We start from the raw sequence: 11,998 nt of genomic DNA, 5'->3' as shown, positions 1-11,998 counted from the left end.
TCGGCGGCCGCTGGAAGGTCCCGGGCGCCGTACAGCCCCCGGCCCGGGGAGCTCGGCCGCGGGCCGTGCCGGGGAGGGGGCGGGGCGCGGAGGGGCGGGGCCTCGGACCGGGCCAATTAGCGGGCGAGCTGCGGCCGGGCGGCGATTGGCCCGGGCCTGGGGCTCAACCTCCCCGGAGCCACTGGTCCTCCGAGCCACGGCATCCCCCTAGCGGTGCTCGCGCTCCTGAGCCCCGACTGGCGGGGGCCAGGCGGGAAAGGAGGCCCCGGCTCCACTCTCCGCGCCCCCACTGCACGCCGGGCGCGAGGAGCCGGGGCTTCTCCTGCGGGCTGGGTAGAGGGGATGCTTTGAATCGAAGACCCTATTCCCTCGGGCCCTCTCTGCCTCCCCCCCAAAGTCCCCTCCAGGTACCCAAAGCACGAGCTACAAGACTCCGTCCCGGCAAGTAAGTTCTGAAGGCTCCCCCTGCCCGCCTGTACCCCTGCCGGGCCTTGGCTCGCTCGGGCTGGACGGAGTGGGAGATTCCACCCAACCCTTGCAGGCAGAGCCAGGACTTACTCGGCAGGAAAAGCGCAAAGCCAGGGTCCCCGATCTAAACTCCACCTCCCCTTAAATCAGATTTGCTCCAGAGCGGGGTTGAGTTTTCACCTCCCGAGCAGCAAGGAAAACGCCTGAATTAAACACCCCTCCGTGTTCCTCCGGAGCCCACTGGCCCAGTAAAGAGCATCGATTTTCCGTCCACTCTAACCACGGCTCTCCAGGGCCTGGGCCGCTGGCAGCCGCTGCTGCGCTCCGCGCTCTCGAGCTCTTTTAATTATTTAGTTTCTAACATTCACCGGAAACTGCTCCCCAAACAAGAAGATGCACGCACACACTTTTTTTTTCCTTTCTCCGAGCCCCGAGATAAAGGTGAATGGTGGGCGGCAGAGAAAGGACAGAGCCGTGCATGGGGACCCAGAGCTGGCCGGCGCCACGCGGACAGACCGCTGCTTGCTCAGCCCTCGGCGCGCTGGAGCTGGGAGCCCGGGCGCCCGAACCAGGCCTGGCTGCAGGCCTCCAGACCTGCACACGTCAACTGGTGGGGCCCAGCGCCGTTTATCCAGACAAAGAGAAAACGTTTGTGCGCGGGAGGCCTTCTGGTGCTGAAGACTTATCTGAAAACGCACGCAACTCGGGGTTAGGGGGAGTGGATTTCATGAAACGCCGAGCAGAGGGTCGGCCTGCTGGGAAGAGGCCACACACAGCATCCCTCCTCCCTTGGAAAAATAAAAGATGGGGAAGGCCCCCTCTGGGCGCGGGGGCTTGGCGCGCGCGGAGAGGGGTGCGGGGCCTGCGGCTGGGTGCCGCGGGTAGTGGAGCCAGCCTGTAGGGGGTATTTAACATTTAATTCCCAGCCGGACCGCCCCGGTTCCCGGACTGACAGTGGGTAATTGGGAAAGAGGACGTTGCTCTTTTGATGGCCCGCGCCGGCCAGTCTCGCCGACGCCACTCCGGGCTTGACGTCACGGGCCCAGCCCCAGAGCTCGGAGCTCGCAGCCGGGGGGGAGGGCCCCGGAGGGGAGGGGGCTGCGGGCGAGGGGAGGGCCGGGGTCGGCCCGGGACCCGCGGCCCAGAAGGGGGCCGGGAGTGCGACGGGGGCGCGGCTGCGGCACTTGGCCCGAGGCGCAGAGCTGGGCCGCGGGGGTCTGGGTCGGGCCCGGCGCCGGCCAGACCCGCCTCGCCGGCACGAGCAGGCCTGGCTTCCTCTTCGCGGGGCGGCGGGGAGGGGAGAGGAGGGGGTTGGGAAAGGGGGTGGAAGGTGGGCCTGACCCCCTCCGGATCCCCGCGCAAAAAAAAAAAAAAATGTTCCTGGCCTCCTGCAGCCAGGACCGACGGCCCCTCCCCGGCGCCCCGGCCCGCGGCCCAGCCAGCGCCCCCTCCCCACCTCCCCTACCCGGGAGCCGCCGGCGCGGCCGGGCCGCTGGGAAGCCCGAGGCCGAGGATGCTGCCGCCGCCGGCCCCGGGCTCCGCTAGGGCGCGCGGCCTCGCTCTGCCGGGTAAGGGGCGGGCGAGTCTGGGACCCCGAGACCGAGCAGGCGATGACGCCTCCAGCGACCCCTAGAAGCGCAGGGTCGGAGCGTGGGGCCCGGGGCGCGAGGCTCGGGGCGACTGCGTTCAGGCGTCAAGTTGAGCGGGGCGTGTGTGCCCTCTTGGGGAAAGGGTAAGAAATGGAGCCGCTCTCGCTCCCCGGGTCGGGGATAAGCCGGGACCCGCACGGCCACCCCTCCCCACCCCCACACACACACACACACACACACACACACACACACACACACATGCCCACGGCAGGTCCCTCCTGGGCGCCCCACAGAGACACCGGCCTCGCGGGAGCCTTGTGCGCCAGAAGCGAGCCACCTCCACACCCCGGCTCACCCCTGGGGTCGCGGGGCCCAGAGCACGCACGTTAACGCGGCCAGCTTCACCCACCCGAGCCTGGCGACCTCCCGCTGCAGGCGAGCTCCGCGGGGCCGAGATGCCGAGCCGAGCATCCCGGGCGCCCGCGCCGCCCGAGCAGGGGACGGCGCGCGGCCGCGGCCGGAGGGGTCTCGGCGACCCGGTGCCAGCCTCGGGCCGGGCATCCCAGCGCGTTTGCTTCGAGACCTGGCGGGCGGAGCGCGGAGTCGGCGGCCGGGCGCGGGGGGCGGCAGGTAGTGGCCGGCGGGAGCAGAACGCGGAGCCGGGCCGCGCAGCCGCCGCCCTCCCCCCGCAGCCTCGGCGCCGGCCTGGGCGGACCCGGCCGCGCCGAGCCGCAGACCTGCAGCCGGGAACCCGCGGGGCGGGGACGGCGCGGACGACCCCGAGGGCCGGGAGCTGGGGGCGGGAGGCGGAGAAGCCCCAGCCGCGTGCGGCTCCCGCTGCACCCGTAGGCCCGGGGCAGCCGCGCGTCGGGGGAGGCGGCGCAGGCCAGAGGGGACGGGGCCGGCGCCGCTCCAGCTTGGTCCGCGGCCCGGCGGGGCCCCGCGTAGGGTGTCTCCCCTTTCCCGCTGCCCATTGTTGGGGCAATTAGCGCTGACAATCACCGCCGAGAGGCGTTAAATTCGATTCCCAGAGCCGGCAGAGCGGCGGGCACCCGGGCGCGCGGCGGGGAGCGGTCAGGGGCGCCAAGACCGGGCCCCCGGGCCGCCTCGGGGCTGGGGTCCAGGGAGGCGGGACCCACCAGGTCCCGGGTCCCGGCACTGTGGGGACCCCTTGGAGCATCCCTCGCCACTGCCCCGCCAGCCGGCCACACGCCCTCCGAGCTGCGGTCGCGCGCGAGCCCTCAAGATCCGCTCGGTACAGAGCGGCGACGGCAGCGGCGTGGAAACGGCTTCCTGCGCCTGGAGTGGCGCACCTCGATCACCTGAACCGCATCCCAACTCCCTTCCGCGGCTGGGGAGCAGGGAGCCCCTTTTGCGGCGTTCCCACCGCCCCCTCCTCTGGTCGGGGCCGGGGATCGGGTTACCGGGCTAGGCGCGGATTTGTGCCGGAGCCGAGAAAAGGGCAGGTAACGCTGTAGCCACAGCTCGGCCGGCCGGCCGCCCGGCGGGAGCGGGGCGCGCCTGGGACGGGGCCCCAGGCGCCAACTGAGCCTCCCGGGTGCCGGCTTCCGCGGGGCCTCCCCAAACTGCCAGCCCCGCACCCCACGCCAGCCGCAGCGCAGCCGCGTGCGGATTCCCGTGTGAGCAGAAATGCAGAGGCGGGAGCGGCCGTGGTGGCTGCGCCCCTGTGGACCCCAAAACGCACCACCCCAGGACGGATACTGGAAGGGGAGTTGGGGCGAGGGAGTGTTGGAAGCCGAACCTCTCGGGATCCCAGGCCTACCTGCTCCCAGACCGGCCACCTGTCTGCCTTCCCCTTAGGAAATAAGCTTCGGTTTGGGGGCAATGCGAGTTCCTCTCTCAGCTCCGTGTCAGGAAATGCGGGGAGAAAAGCTTCACTTTGCCCCACCGCCAGTTGCCCTGCAGTTTGGGGGATCCTGGAGGGGGCCTTGCTGCCACCCCTCTCTCCCCAGCCAGAAAACCCCTAACTGCTGCAGAAGCTAAGTGAGGCAGGGCAGGCCTGAGAGGAACAGAGGAGCAAGGCGGGGATTTCTGCTTTCGGGTCCCACAACACGTGGAAGGGATGAGAGACACCGCTGGGGTTTCTCTGTGTGTGAGAAAAATGTCCCCGTATCCCCCACGCAGCCCCGGGCTGGGTGCAGGCTCTCCCTGCCCTCTCCCAGGCCTTGCATTGGGTGGGAGGTGGGAGCTGCAGGAAGGGTGCGAGTCCTCGTGGCCAGGCTCAGAGATGGCACCTGCATCTCTCCTGCAGGAGCCTCAGGACCCCCAGAAAAGGTGTAAGCAGCGTGAGCACCGGCGACACCTGCCCAGGTCCTCTCTCTTCAGTTTCCTGAGCCCCTAGACTCAGCATCCACCCTCAGCCGCTCCGATTTAGCGATTTAGCTTCGGCAAGTCGGAGCAGGAGCAGGAGGGCTCTCTCCAGAGCTGCCGTGGTGATTTTTAGGGCCAACCACAAAGCCACGAATCTGTGGCTGCACCAGCCCGGCTGCACTCCAAGGCATGGGGAAGCTGGGCAGGCAGTGAGCCAAACGGAGGGTCATTTTCTTCACGCAGGAGACTGCAGAGAGGGTCTCTGGAAACGAATTGGAGCGTTCTGTCCTGGACCCGCAGAGCTCAGCGGGAAAAGCTGGCGATCCACAAGCTCGCTCCTCCCTAAGAAGCCTCCCCGCGCCCGACTCTCGGCCACCTGCCACTTCATGGACCCAAGGCAATTTGTTATATAAAACAAAACAGCGGCCACACACGTGTGCCTGCAGGCGGGCTCCTGGGCCGCCCGGGGAGCCAGCAGCGCCCGGGGCAGTGGTTCTTCCCACTCCTGCCCACCGCCAGCCAGCCAGCCAAAAGCAAAGGGGACCTCGAGACTCCAGCATGGGTGCTCCCTGACCCAACGCCCAGCCAAACCTCTTCATGACTCCAGTGGAGGAGAAAGGAAGCAAATAGAAGTGCTCGCTTCGTTCCCACACAAAGAGGTGCAAGTGAAGGGATGCCCGCTTCTGTGGCACCACCAGCAAGGTGGCCCCAACGATCAGAAGCTCTGAGAGCAGCAGAAGAGCAGGCCCTGCTGGCCGAGCCTCGCGCACGCACGGCGGGAGTCAGAATCCCCGGCGATGCCCTTGGCGCCCACTGGTTACCTTCCTGCAGAAGAGGGGTTTTGCGCCTGCAAGCTGGCTATGTGGCCCTGGCTGCTGGCTGTCCCATCACTAAATGCCTGAAAAGGGAACCCCCACCATCGCTTCTCTCACCCCTGTCCAATGCCCAAGTGCAGAGAGAAATAGAGAATAAAGGAGGGACAAGGCTGTTGTCTGTGCTTCGGGCTGGGCAGCCCTGGCCCTGAAGCTGACAGGGTTTGCCGGTCACAGAAGGCAGCGGCAGGCCTGTGGCAGGGCGCATGCAGCCGCGAGTTGGTTGAAACCCACTTCTCAGCCCAGAACTGCCTTTACTCTATTCCTCCAGGAATGAAGCCGGGGCTCCCAGCTCCACTGGTCTTCATTTGGGGGACCTGGACACCAGGAAGGGTCCCAGCATCCCTCTCTCTGAGTCGGGCACAGGCGTGCATGGTCCATAGCCAGATGCTTTCCCCAGATGCCTCAAGCCTGCAGGCAGGCGAGCGTCTGCAGGCAGAGACCCGGGTTTGGCCCTGCTGTCCACCAGGCTGACTCCTATCACAGATAAATATCCCCACCACATGTACCAGGGGAGGGACAGACTCAGTCCCTTTATGGAAAGTTCTGTCTCCCACCCACTATGCCAGCCTTGGAGATTGTGGGCAACTAGGGGAGCACGGAGGGAGTGACCACCAAATCAGGGAGAACCCTGGGCGGCTGGCTGCACTCACACAGAATTGCCCAGGTCAGCTTCCACGAACACCCCGCTGTGTCAGAGAGAGAGAGAGAGAGAGAGAGACAGACAGACAGACAGAGAGACAGAGAGAGAGAGAGAGAGAGAGAGAGAGAGAGAGCCTTTGAACCATTCTGCTCAGCTCACTGGACTTCCCTTGCATTCTAACACTTCCCCTCTTCTTGAGAACTGTTCCTGGGCAGACCTCTTGGAAGTCTGTGGTTCAGAATTCCCAGAAGAGGGTTGCCTTCTCTCCGCTCTGCGCCCACTGTCCCCCCCCCCACACACACACCTTCTCTCAGAGACTACAGTTTTCTCACCCTGCTGGGAGCTTTGGGGAGCAAAGGCACCTCCCCACCTCCAGTTCCCAGATGCCCGCACATCTGGGCTCCAACTTTCTCACCCAGCCACCAGCTGTTTCTTTAATTGCATGCAGAGACAAGGAGCATAAACACACACTGGCAAGCAGAGAGAAGTAACCCCGAAATTGGCACCCTGAGGTAGTCGAGGACAAGGCTGGTCACGGTTCTCTCCCCCAAGCTCCCAGCTTCCCCATGGTGAGCGTCCAGCCTTCCCAGCCTCCCCACCACCTCGCGCTTTTCTTAGTTTTTGTGCGCCTTGTTCCACCAGCTCTTTCCACCCAACAAGGACCCAGAGCCTTACCTACGCCACGCCTGCCCAAGGTCATGAAAAAAGCCAACGATTGCCAGTGACCCGCAAAGAACAATAAGGACAGGGGAAGGGGGTAGGGGAGAGAGCGGGGGGGGGGGGGGGGGCGGGGGGGGTCTAGCTCACTTGCTTCCTGGGAGGCTGTCCCCTCGGAGCAAAGACCCTGCTCTTAATTCTCACCACGTGGGAGCCAGGACGCAGCCTTAGAAGAGAGCCGTTTACTGACCTGGGGAGCTCGCTTCTGTGGACGACCAGCTGGTTCTTATTTTTTTTTCCTGGTTTGTCGCAGATCTGAAGGCAGAAATGACAGGCAGGCTCAGACCACTGCGGCCACCCTGAGTCTGCGGGTGTTCACGGCCCCACCGCATCTCCAGAGCTGCCCGGAGAAGTGAAGGCTGGGTGCCCGCATCCTTCTGAGGGTTCCTCCCTCCCTCCCTCCGCCCCGCGGACCCAGCAGAGCTCTTCCGGGTTGCCGAGGGGGAAAGGGTGGGAGGAGAAGATGGGGGAGGGGATGAATTTCACCCCTTTTGCAAACACACTCCACATAGGGAGGATGTGAAATGGGCAGCGTGTGTGTGTGGGGGGGGGGGCGCAAGATGGCCTGAAATGTGACCAGCTCTGATGCCTACCAAACCCGTCTCTGGGCAGGCTGGAATTAACACTGTAGATGTCACCAGGCTGCCGAGTGGGCCGTTGCCTCATTGACAAGCTTCAGCGCAGTTTTCCTCGGGGTTTCGGGAGGCTCCGAGGACTCTGCTGGGAGCAGCTGGAGGGTATAACCTGGGAGGGCCACAAGCAGGTCCCGCATTGCCTGGCCCTCGCCTGCTACTCCAGCTTCTGGTTACGCTGATGCTCAAGAAGTCCATCCATCCATCTGGGGCCAGCACTAGCCAGGAAAGTTAGGGGACAGCTGACTTAGGGGGACAGGACCCCAGGATGGCATTGAGGGGCTGTGAGGCAGGACCAGTGCTTGCATGGGCTCAGTGGCTACTGGGGAGGAGGGATGATGTGGAGGATCGGAGTCTTTTCCAGACTTCTAGGGGAAAGCCGCCTTCTAAGAAAGTAATGAGTGAGAGTGAGAGGGGGCAGGTAGACCAGCTGTCAGGGGGGCTGGGGGAACACTCAGTCCCTTAGTCTGCACCCCTAAGCCAGAACTCCCTAGCAACTCCCACCACCCCAGGCTCCCCTCTCCCAGAGTCTGGGGGGAGGAAATCAGCCCCTAGGGGGTGCCCAGCATGGGTCTCTGCAAGGGTGAAATGCAACTCCCTAAACGCTGGGGTAGAAGGGTCAGGGCCGTTTGTTTTGACAGGTAGAGTTTTCCCTTCACAATATTTATACAAAGAGAATATGGAGAGTGACTTTAAAAATAAATACATCTTTGGGGAGAAATAAAACAAAATCGGCCTGCGGTGGGAGCAGGAAGTTGGAGGGTTCCTGCGCAGAAGGGTGAGGTTCCAGAGCGTGGGGGCCACCAGGCTAGGGAGTGGCCAGGTCACAGAGAAAGTTGGGCTACAGGAGTCCAGCTGCCTGGAGCTGGGGGGTCTGGAGAGCGCCCGCCCACACACCGGCACCCCTGGGAGCTGAGCTGGAGGACCCCACCCTCAGCCCGCTGAACGAGTGCACCCCCCCACACACACACACTGCGCGGCCCCCTTCGCGGGGTTTCGGGATGACGCGGAGAGTTGGGGGGTTTCCAGGCCCCGCAAGAGTCCCCTAGCTCACCTGGCTCTCGAGAAGCAGCCCCTCCCCCACTCTGCCCCCTCCCCCGCCCCTCCGCCGCCAGGGTCTGGCCAAGTTATTGGCGCCGGGACTGCGCCTTCCCAGGACGCGGACACGGCCACCGTGGGCGACCTTCATCCAACCTGTTGAACGGGCGCGTTCCGGGGGGTGGGGGAACGGGGCGGGTGCCGGGACCCCCTGGCGCCTGCCCCTAGCTCTCCGTGCAATGAGCCTCCGGGCAGGGGCCGGCGTTGGCTCCGAGCGCGCTCCCGCCCCACCTCGTCCCTCCGCAGGTCCCCGCCGGATACACCCTTAGTTGGGGACTCCTCAGGCGCCCTCTCGCTCCTCTGGGGGGTCCGTCCGCTCTACCCCGGCCTGGCACGCCGTCCCCCGGTCGTCTCAGCCCGCGCGGGCGCTGGCGGGTTCTCCTCTGCAGGATGCGCGCCGGGCCTGGGCGACCCCACCGCGGGCGCAGCGCCCGCACTGGGGGCTTCGGGGAAGGAAAGGCGCTGTCCCGGCGTCTGGGGGGTCCCAGACCGTGAAAACACAAGACCGGAATCTAAAGGGCCTCGTTCAAAGACGAGTTTTGCGCGGATCGGTGGACCAGAACAGGGAGGGGAAAGGGGGGTGGGGATGCCATCTCATGGTGGGCTTTGGGCGGGACCTGCGGCCCATTAGGGAGACCAGAGCGAATCTCTCCAGGAGTGTTGTGCGCCGCCCCGGCCTCAGCCCTTCAGCTGCAAAGTCGAGGCTCCCCTGAAGCCACTAGTTGCTTTTGACATCTCCAAGGCTCCCCCTCCTGCTCACTGGCCGGGTCTGGAGGGGGTGGGGGTGGGGTGGGGGATGCTCCGTGTGGGTGTGTAAACCAGAGCCTGAGCGAGAGTTCAGTAGAGAAGAGAAAAGAAAAAGAACTGCTTGGTTTTCTTTCTTTTTTTTTTTCTCCCTCTCCCCCAGACGCCCGCTTCCCCTGTGAGCGTGCGCGCCCAGGACTATCAGGACCCTTGCATTTCACCCTTCCCAGGGACCTTCCTTGCTGGGGCCCCCAAAGCGCGACCTGCCTGCCTGGACACCGCCGGCACCTCTGCCCTGCACCCCTCGCCCCCGCACCCCGGCCCCTGCCCCTGGCGAACACCTACTCCCTGCCTTTCACCCCTTTGCCCCTGGCCCGAGACCATCCGCCTTCACACCCCGCTAGGCCTGTGCCCTTGCCCTGGGGGAGGGGAGCTTGTTTCTGGGGACAGAGCTCGGGTTGGAATTCTTCCTGCAGCCAAACAGAAGGCCACGCTGCAAATCCCGGGTGCAAGGGGCAAGTTTTCCCAGGCCCCGCGACTGCGAACTAAGAAATGTGGCTGGATTTTTCGTATACAGGCAAGTCCTGTGCATGGAGATAGATCCGCGGCGGAGCACTAGAGCGTGGGCGCCGCAGCCAGTCTCGGCCACGTTCAAGTTGGAGAAAGAAAAAGGAGCTGGTAGAAGGAGAAATGATCGCGGGCAGCATCTCCGGCCTGCCAGCGGGTGGGCACCGAGGGCCCTGTGCGGGGCTGGGGAACAGCCTCCGTCCGGGCTGCCATCTCTCACTGCTCCCCTCACACAGGTAATATTTTTCTTTCTGCTCAGCAGCCATCAGCCTGGGCCTCCCTTATCAGCACCCTCCTTCCAGGATAGTCCCCCGCTACCGTCTTTACTCCAGTCTGGACCACATGAGAACAGCACTCAATAGCCGCCTTGCTTTAAGAGTTCAACCTTTCGATCCGGCCAGTGGAGATAGAGTTCATTATAAACGTGTAGGGTGGGGGTGGTGGGGGTTGAGAAGGGAGTCTGGGTGGGTACAAGCCAGATCTTGCCTTTTCCTTCTTCTTTCCCCCTCTCCTAAGAGAACTCTTCTGATCTCACTCAGCCTTCAGACCTGGCATCTCCCCAGTCCAGCAGTGTGGGCAAGTTGGAGGCGGGCAGGTGGGTAGCCCCGCAGCGGGAGATTTTTGTCGCCGTGGACATCTCAAATGAAAGTTTCACAAAGCCATGACTGGAAATTAAAAAAAAAATCAGACCTATTCCACCCAGTCGCCCTAAATAAATAGCCCTGTTTGCAAATTCCTATCAATTATTACGTGATGGGAAAAAATCCTATCTGAAAATAAAGCACGTGGACATGGAGAATTTTAATTAAATCTTACTGTGGATATAATAACATGGCAGTGATTTTTCATTCGGCGCTTGCCTGCTCACCAGTGTTTTATGGCGTTTTCTTGCCTCTGACTTTATTTTAAAATATTAGACGAGGTGGAGAATTATAAACGACTCTTTCCTTATCTGTACTGCTCACATATCCAGGATCAGAGAAGCTGATTAAGAAAGAAGTCAGAGGCAACGTTGGATTCATAATGATTTGGAATAATGAATCCTTATCTCTGCTTTCCAGATTATCTGCCTTTCAGCTTCCAATGTTTTGTTACATGGGATAATTTATTGCATCTAATACATCACAATGAATCTGATGGTAGAAAGTGATGGCTAACGTTCTGAAAAGGGGCCCTTATTTTTTATCCCGGGGCAATGAAACTGCTTTTTGCAGTTTTTAATTGGGAAAATATAAGGTAGATCTGATAAAAAAAAAAAAAAGGAAAAAAAGGGCTGGGTATAATCTTGCCTGCTCGGGCCTCACCACGCAGGTCTTTAATTAGTGTGTCAATTTCAGGCTGAAATTAACAAGATCGACCCGAACCCTGCGCTGTTCCTCCCGAGCACCAAGACCCTAATTTTTAACATGATTTATTTTTATGAAAAAGGAGATAATTAATCATAAACACTGTAGCACAGAGCCAAGTTAAAATAAAATGCCATTTGCAACTTTATATAGAAAGATACCGATAATGTTAATTTTTCTGAGATTTCCTCTTCTGCCCCCCTCCAACGCCCCTCCTGGCTACTCCCCATCTCCAGTCCTATTCCAAATAAAAGGGGGGGATCAATTCTAGGCTCTTCTCCTTATCCATTGCTCTCTTTTTAAAAGGAATGTCTACATATGACTCATCTCTGGCTTTGTCTGCTAACGCATTCCGCTTGGGAGCAGGTATGGGACCCCAGAATCCAGGGCTGGGTGGGTCCTTCTGTTCTCCCAGCTGTCCTCCCCTACCCCTCTCCTCTTCCCACGCTCTGGTTTTGGAACTAGAGAGCACAGACACATCTCATTTAATGCTTAATTAGTTACAATAATTGGCATTTTTGTTTCTTTAGTCTTTTGCCCTCACGCCCAGGAAACAAAAGCCATCTAAAGCAACAGGCTTCCTCTCTGCCTTTTCCTCCTCTGATTTCTGGATCTAAGGCTGGGCCCTGATTCCTGTCCCCACCCCCAACTCTGCACGGCTCTTGCAAACCTCAGGGCTACGGTAAGGAGAAGGGGCAGAAGTGCCTGGACTTGGCGCTTCCCGCTCACTGTGCCTTGATTACTTTCTGCTGGCTCAGATTAAACAGTCCTTGCAAATATGCAGACCAGTGTGAGGGCATTCCTACGTGTTCACTCTCCCGATCCTTCCCATTGACGTCAGATTATAATTTCTTGGTAATTGGATGGTTTGCATCAGAATAAAGCACATCTGGAATTTTCTACCTTTCTCTGGGTTGCAGGAGATTTTGTACTGGGACTTAATTTTTTTTTTAATAATTCTTGTTCTGTTCATCGCTCTGTGTTCTCCCTC

Source organism: Sorex fumeus, unplaced genomic scaffold (assembly GCF_029834395.1).
Source record: "Sorex fumeus unplaced genomic scaffold, SorFum_2.1 ptg000026l, whole genome shotgun sequence".
Taxonomy (NCBI): Eukaryota; Metazoa; Chordata; class Mammalia; order Eulipotyphla; family Soricidae; genus Sorex; species Sorex fumeus.
This window is presented reverse-complemented; position numbering follows the sequence as displayed.